This window comes from Macaca fascicularis, chromosome 3 (assembly GCF_037993035.2).
Source record: "Macaca fascicularis isolate 582-1 chromosome 3, T2T-MFA8v1.1".
Lineage (NCBI taxonomy): Eukaryota > Metazoa > Chordata > Mammalia > Primates > Cercopithecidae > Macaca > Macaca fascicularis.
The window spans coordinates 79,421,627-79,430,097 of NC_088377.1; positions in this window are offsets into that span (position 1 = coordinate 79,421,627).

An 8,471-nucleotide genomic window follows, 5' to 3' on the forward strand; every position below is an offset into this window, starting at 1 on the left:
AGGTCAAGCAGAAACAGTGTTGCTGGCCTCTGCCCCGGTCTTCACATACTGCACGGTGTCCCCCTTCTCAGAGCAGCCCTGCTCCCCGGCCAGACCAAGGGGGTGGCAGACAGAAGGGGCCCAGAGGTGGGCCTCGGAAGGGACGAGAGGGCACCCACCTCCCTAGTTCATTTTCCTTAGGAGGGAAGGGGGACCCACTTTAGGCTAAATCTACTTTTGAAATTGTGTTGCCTTCTGCATCCCAAGCGGCACAGAAGCCTGGGTTTTGAAGTGTGGAATATGGAATAATGACAGCCTCTGGCCTTACTTTGGTCTTTTTGCAGAGTGTTTCATGATTATTCTTGGTTCATCGTCTCAGTGAGCCCAGGTGGTATGAAGGCAACATCTTCCAGATGAGCACACTGAAGGCCCAGACGACTGAGTACCTCAGTGATGTTCTTAGCGTTGAAATATGCTTCTGCAACTCTGGATTGCCTACAGAGTTAAGTCTAAATCACTCACCTACAGGACTCTTAGTGCCTAGATCCACATTGCCCACATACACAGATACTGCCCACATCCCACGTCCCTGGCCTTGATGTCCGCCCCCATGTCCTGTATCAACATCAAGCCACCACCAAGTTCTTGAATGCACCCAGGAGCTCCTGTGTGCCTTCCTCGCATTAACCTGCCAGAGATGCCAGTACCACCACTGCGCACTCACATAGACTGGAGGGGCCAACCCTGTCCTCAAGACACAGCCCTCTGTGTATCTCTGCCACAGTCAAGGTCAAGCCCTCCTCGCTGCTCCCGCTGTGCCCACATCTGCCTCTGTTCCCTCTGCCTGACCCCCACATCACCTTCGCCTCTGGGGCTCACACCTGCCTATCTGATTATAGACAGGAGATGGGGCAACATGCAGCTCTGAATGAACTTTCCAGGCCAAGATCCCAGGAAAAGGCCTGGTCACGTCGGTTATCCCAGCATATTATTACTGGCATTCTCTCTCCTTCCCAAAATGTCCCCTTTTAGGTCATAAATCCTATGGTATTTTTACTGTCTGGCTCAGGTGAGGTATTCAGTAAATGTTCAAGGAAAGAGTGAATATCCAAGGGGAAGCAGCAGGCGGAATCTGGCCTGGTCCGGACTTCACATTGTCTCCCTGCCTCTGTATTACACATAACACCCAGAAGGGAGCCCACGTGGGTCCTTCCAGGCCTCCCACCAGGCTGTGGAGAACCTCCCCAATGGGTCTAGCTTCTGAACCTGCTGATTGTCCTGAGGCAGGACCTGGATCATGCCTCCTGCCCTGGTCTAGGCAGGGTAGGTGCATGTGCAGTCTGCCTGAGAATCCCACACTGCCTCTTGGACACTGGTGCTGTAACGTCCTGCTCTGGGCATCTGTGCGTAGCCTCAGACTGTCCTTTCTGTGCTGACAGTCCCCACACTTAGCCCTGGGCAACCTTTCACTGAAGCTCCTGATCTCAAATTTTAGTTACCTACAAAATCTCTCCCTCGCATGCCTGGCCAACTCGCAGTGCCTTGCCTGAGCAGCTGTGGCACCCTGCCCCACTGCCCGCTCCAGCGGGGACGACCTTCCCTTGTGGTCATCCAGTCAGGAGGACAGAGGAAGCAGCTCCCCCATCTCCACAGGCATCTCCTGCAGTCATCAGTTGTCTGCTGCTCCCACTCCATGGCCTCTCTGGTCATTGTCCTAACAGTGTGGCCTCTGACCTGTTCCCCTCTTCCTCACACTGATCTAAACAAGCGCGGGAGCCTTCCCAGACCCGAGCTCGCTGAGGGCAGCTCACCGCGCTCAGGTGGGCAGCGGGGGAACGATAGGGAACCCAGCGCTGAGCCATGGGGCAAGTTGACCTTTATTATCCTGACTTCAGCGTCAGATTTCTCTACTGGTTTGGAACTTAAAAGGAACACAAGTGTCATCACATCTGTTAACAAGGGAGAAAGAGAAAAGGTGCAAAGAGAAAGACCAATACGACCGCCGAACCCAAAGCCCAGCAGGGCCGTCTTCCCAGCCCACAAGTCCACGACTCTGTTCACAAACCCTTCTTATCTCGACCCTGTGGGTGACGAGGGGAGGAGGCAGAGTGAGTACATGACGCTGAGTCGGCCCTGCGCAGGTCCCCCGGCAGCTCTCACTCCTTTCGGGAGCTTTTCGGCACACAGCGACATCACCAGAGTGCAGTTCTGAAATCTGACCAATCAGGAAGCTTCCTCCGGGATGGCTGCGCGGGGAGAGCAAGGAGAGGGAGGGAAGAGGGACATCCAGGAAGGCTGCCTTTCCCTGCTTCACTCCCCACATCTTCCTGACTCCTGTGCTGTGTAAGGGAGCTTTTCAGGGCCCAAACACCTCCGCGGATTGGGTTGCAGCCATGGTTGCTCCTGGTCTGATGCACTGTGTCCGGATGTGGCACCTGGGCACAGGTGTGCCTGCTCCTGTGGACTCGATTCAGAGCTACTGACTGATCCCAGCTTTTGCCCTAGACCAAGGGGCTTTATTGGAGTAGAGATCTATGCATGCTTTTCTTACTCTTAAGAATTTTATTTTTTCCTATCACAAAGAACCATACTGTCACTGGGGAGGGGACTGGACTGGCTTCTGGGAGGCAGGAGGGGGCGCTGGGAAGATCCAGGCAGCGGACAGCGATGCCAGATTTGGACAGCGGCTATCTAGGAAGTGAGGGAAAGCTGAGCCCTGTCTGAGCATGGCAGGGTGTGGTGTTCACTTGATTGATTGGGAAGGAAAGGGAGGGGGCCGATGGGAGGTTTCCAGCAGCCTGAGGCACCAGGCTGTACCGCTGGCCCTGACGGGGCATGGAGGCTGGGGCTGCAGTTGTCTTTGGTGTGCTGGTCTCAGGCAGATCCTCCCCAGCTCCCAAAGGCACCTCCCAGGGGGCTGAACATCAAGCATAGCAAAGTCTCCCTCTGCCACCCATCTCCTAACAGGCGCCATGGAACTCTCCATGGGACATCTATGGCACCAGGTCTTACAAATGGGAGCCAGGGCCAACATCACCACCCCCTTCTCTGTAGTCCAGTGCCAGGAGGCAGGCACTGGGCCCTGGCCTGATGGTGATGCCAGGAGCCAGCAGATCCAAATAAGAGATGTGGACCTGTTGGGGATGTCCCAGTAGGAGGCCACCAGCAGCCTTGGGGTAAAGTGCTTCAGGCACTGAAGCAGCCTTGCTTTTCTGTTGTCACCAAAGGTCTCCTTCCTTTCCTTCCTTCCTTTCTCTTCCTGTCTTCTTTCCTCTCCCTCCTTTGCTTCCTCTCTTTCCCTTCTTTCCACCTACCCTTCTTTGCTTCTGTTCCTCCTCCCATCCTTACTTCCTCCCTTCCCTCCCTCCTTCCTTCCTTTTGTTTTTTCTTCCAACCAACACGGAGAGAGTTTCTCTAAGCCAGACTGGTGCTAGGAAGAAATTACAAATTAATTTAGTCCCTGCCTTCCAATAAGCCCACTAATAGAGGGGCCACATGGCCTTGGCCAATCACCATGAGTGAGCCTGGTGTTCCAAGGGAGGGGAAACCCAGGGGAGAGACAGGGAATTCTTCCAGAGGAGGGGCTGGGCAGAAGCTCGGAGCTGACGAGCATGGAACAGTCCAGTCATTGCCAGCAGGGTGAAAGAGCAGCAGCAGCCAGCCAGGCAGAGGAGCAACACCTGAAAATGTCCAGAGGCCAAGTACACATGCCAGGGCCTCGCAGGGGTATGCTCCTGGGGGGAAGACAGGGTGATTCCATGCCGTGTTATTTTCACCACTGAGATAGGCCCAGGATGGAGATTGTTGCCTGCAAATCCAGAAGTTTCACTGAAGACGCAAATGTGTTAAAAGCTGAAGAGTCAAGAAGTGATGAACTTGGCTCCTGCTCATGAGTGATTAGGCCAAGTGCCCATCTGGGGCTCCGGTTAAGTAAGAACGGGGGCAGTAGCTCCTGCAGAGCTGACTGGAGCCCACTCTCATTCCTAATGGAAAAAGCCATGTGTTACAGTGGTTGGACTCAATTTCCAGACCCTTCATATAGATGCAGAGACCTTGAGGAGCATAAGCAAGGTAGAAAGGTGAACTTCTCAGCCCGTTGCTGTCCATGCATTGCTGTCCCACCCGTGTCCTCAGCAGGGGCTCTCTAGATCTCCTGAGGACAGGGTCGGTGGCTTCTGCCCAAGCCCCCCTGCCTCACACACAGACCCCCTGCTTCCTCCCCTGGTGTCTGGGTGCCCCACACTGCAGACTGAGTGGAGAGACCCGCCCAGGAAAGCAAAGGGCCAGCAAGACATGCGGTGAGTTGGTGGTAAGACTGTGGCTCCAGTTGGTGCCCCTCCACTCAACTTGAAAAACATCAAGCTATGTGTGTTTCCCCAGACATACCATGTGGACTCTTCCATGCTTTGCTTTAGAACTCCTATTCATCCTCCAGAGCCCAGCCACCTCCCATGGGAGACCCAGCATCCTTATGCCACTGCCCTGTGGAAGGTGGCGCCTCAGGTTGCTGTGGCCACTGCACACTAGAATCCACGGGCTTCTGTGACTGGGCACTCTGGGGCCAGGTCTTACTCACGTGGGGCCTTTAGGCCTAGGAACACAGTGCTAGCACTATATGTGTTTTATGAAGGGAATTGAGCAGCCTACAACATGCTCTGATGCAGATTCTGATGGAGCAGAGGGCAGGTGGTTCCAGACCATGGGTCGTGGCAAGATGTGATTGGAGGGGAGGGGGGATGCGCAGCACCAGACTAGGCGAGGGGCAGAGAGAAGATGGCCTTGGGCTGTCAGAACTCAGCAGAAGGATCAAAGTGCCAAGGACCAACTGCCAGGGTTCCAGGAGGCTGAGAAGGGTTCAAAGAGGATGTACAAGACAGGCTCCACGTCAAGCATCCCGACCCCAGTCCTGTCCTAAAGCCTCTGATGGGCTTGGGAAGTCAAGGCTCCTTCCTCCCATCTGACAGCATCATTACTAGGAAAGGACAGGACTGATTTCTCTATCTTCCTGCACTACGCCCATTTCCTAATCTGCAGCTGGACCCCGTGGCCAGGGCAGTGACAGTTTGGTCTCTGCTGTGGATTTCTAAAGCAGCACCTCATTCCTAAGAAGTCGGCTTGGAAAGGAGTTTCCCGGAACAGGTTGTCATCACGCAGCTTGCTCCCATGCCTCTAAGGGGGACTGCGGGAGAAGCTGCATCCCCAGGCTGCCGCTTGCCCTCCTGACCAAAGCCCAGGTGGGTCTGCCCAGCAGTGGCCCTCCCCATGCCTTGCCAAGCCTTGAGGCAGCAAAACAGATCAACCCCACAGCCCCTGCCTCAGATAGAAAGCTCCAAAATGACCCGCTCATACCATGACTAATGAGCACATGCCTGATTGTGGGGAGAAACAGAGCCCTCCTATGAGGCATCTCAGAGGACCTGGACAGACTCCAAATTGCAGTGAAGCGGGGCGGCCGGGGCGGGAGAGTGGAGTCATTGGTGGGTGTCCAGTCAAAGGGCACATGAGGTGGGTGCTCGGAGTGAGGGAGCAGACAAGCAGCTCAGAAGGAAGGACCTGTGAGGCTGTCGGACCTCCAGGACACCCACAGCATGGCAGGAGAGTCACGGGTGCGCCAGAAAGGCTCTGGCCTGGAAATCCAGTAGGAGTTTTCATCCTGAATAGTGCATGTCCTACAGCAAATGAGCCTACCATGAAAACCTCCTGTCCCCACGCTATGATGTAGGCAGGACGTTCACCACCCCAGATCGCCCTGTGGCTGGCTAGATCCTGGATGTCAGAGCAAAGCAAGGCCAAAGGCAGAGTGGCTGCTCGCTGAAGGCTTGTTTTCCAAGTGCTGAGAGCAGTGGAATTTTATGGCTCCTTCCTGCCCCGAGGGTCTACCTGCCCATGTGGCATCCTTGTGCATACTAGGACTAGGACGAGAAGGCAGGTAGCAGGAGCCACCTCTTTTTTCCTCTTCTGAGTTTGCTTTGCCTTTTTTTTTTTTTTTTTTTGAGACAGAGCCTTGCTCTGTCACCCAGGCTGGAGTGCAGTGGTGCAATCTCCTGCCTCAGCCTCCTGAGTAGCTGTCATTTTTATCTTCCCTTATGTAAATCAGAACCACATGAGTAGTTAACCTCAACAGGCCAGACAACTGGGATTCCTAAAAGTTCAGATGATTCAGCCAAGTAGAGTTCACAAGCCATTCCTGGGACAATGCCAAGATACTGGTCCACATGCTCACATACGTGGTCTCCTAAAATCTGCTTTCCCCTTTTTATAGCTGAGCAAGAGGCCCCAAGACATGTAGTGACTTGTCTGTGGTCACACAGCTGTGTTCACCCTCATGCTGGCGTGGCCCCAAATCTCACTCTCCCCTCATAGTACCCCAGGAAGTGTTCCTGTCTCAGGAGACAGAGGTAAGAGGCATTTTGTTTTTGTTTTTGTTTTTTTGAGACAGCGTCTTGCGCTGTAGCCCAGGCTGGAGCACAGTGACACAGTCTTGGCTCACTGCAACCTCTACCTCCCGAGCTCAAGAGATCTTCCCACTTTAGCCTCCCGAGTAGCTAGGACCACAGGTGTGTGCCACCACGCCCAGCTAATTTTTGTATTTTTTGTAAACACAAGGTCTCACTGTGTTTCCCAGGTTGGTCTGGAACTCCTGAGCTCAAGTGATCCACCCACCTCAGCCTCCCAAAGTGCTGGGATTACAGGTGTGTAATCATGCCCAGCCCACGAAGCATTTTTAAAGCAGTGGAAAGGAAATGCCCACCTCCTTTTCGTTCATGGGATCTAGGGTCGGGAAGGGCTCCTGTCCTGAGCATTGTCTTACGGGCTCGAAGTGGGCCTGTGTATCGAAGGCATGTCTAGGTGGGGGAAGCGGAGTCTCTACTACTGACATTCTATAACCAGGGACCTCACAGAAGCTTGAGTTCCTCACTTGAGGATCACAGCTATACCCCTATCCCCCAGGAGGGACTACATCAACATTCAGTCAGGACTGCTGGGGTCCTGTGGGTGATCTCATCATGCTTGTGTTTTGGGGCCAGCTGAGCAGTAAGGGCCTCACTTCTAAGAAATATGGTTTTAGTGAACCAGCGAGGACACATTCAGCTTCCTCGAGCAGTTGCATGACCTAATCTAAACATCCCCTGGCACGATGGATTGGCGCTAAGAGAATCCACACAAGAAGCCTCACGAAGAAGGCAGCATCGGAATCTGACTTGGGAAGGCGACCACCGGGAAACCGGGGATCCACGGGTCCTATCAGAGTTGCAGCTTCCCTGGTGTGTGGGAGGTCCTGGCCAAGGGAATTGGGTAAAGATGAGATGAGGGGAGGCCTGGTGAGCAGCGAGAGGGGAGCCCAGTGTGCTGGCTCTGCAGGATTCCCTAGCTGGGCCATGCTTTCCAGCAAAAATGCAACTGGAGGACAGGGTGCTGTGAGATGGTGAGACCTGCACAGGCTCAGCTGATCATGCCCCTCTTAACAGTTACAGAAACTGAAGCTCAGAAAAGGGTCATGGCTTGCTCAAGGTGGCACTGCTGGCACGGATCCTGAGTGTCCCATTCCCTGCTGCTTCCAAAGTTCTTGGGGAGCCACAGGGCAGCAGGCCCAGGTGTAGGGCCCAGAAGGGACTTGGCAGTGCACTTCCTGGTAGCTTCTCTGCCACACCCCGTATCTGAGCTATCCCCTTTTCCCCGCCAGCCATGAATGTCCCAAACCACGGGCTCTTGTGGCAAACATGGTGACATTCCTGAGCTGAAAAAGTTTATTTTCTTTTCTCCACTTCCTCATTTCTACCAGATTTTCTTTATTAAGCAAATACTGATTTAATCATGTGGAAAATAGCTATGGACAGTGGCTGTGTGTAATTCTTTAAGATTCCTTGAGTGAAAGAGACAGCTTTTGGTGGAATCATGTCCAAGTGCTTCCCAGATCCTTGGTTCCCATGATCGGGACAGTTTCCCGGTTCTGACTCTGGACTCCAGCTTGGCTCCCAACCTTGGGCCACTCCCTGTGCATCTCCCAGGGGCTTCTGTCAGCCCCTGTTTTCCCAGGGGCTTCTGCCTGAGGAGGGTAAGCTTTCTGGCATGGTCTGTCCCATTGGAACCACCATTTTCACTGGGGCAAGCCACTGAATGGTGAGAGAATCATGGGAACCAACTCCACACCTGCCAGCTGACCACATGGCCCCACAACTTTTCCATGCTCTCGGCAGCTCTCTTGGCTTAAACATCATTGACCTTTATTCTGGCCTCTTCGATATTATTCGGTTTCAGATTCAGCCCACATCATGGGTCTTAGCCAAAGGTACATTACAGGGTGGTCTAAACATGACTTTCTTGTCAGAAAGATGCAGGTGGGAATCCTGGGCTGTCACACATTACCCCAAGCTGTGTGACTGGGGACACACAATTTAGCTCGAGTTTCCCGATCGACAACATTGGCAAACATGCAGGAACTGCATCACACGGTCGAGAGAGCTGAAGCTGATAAACAAATACACTTAGCA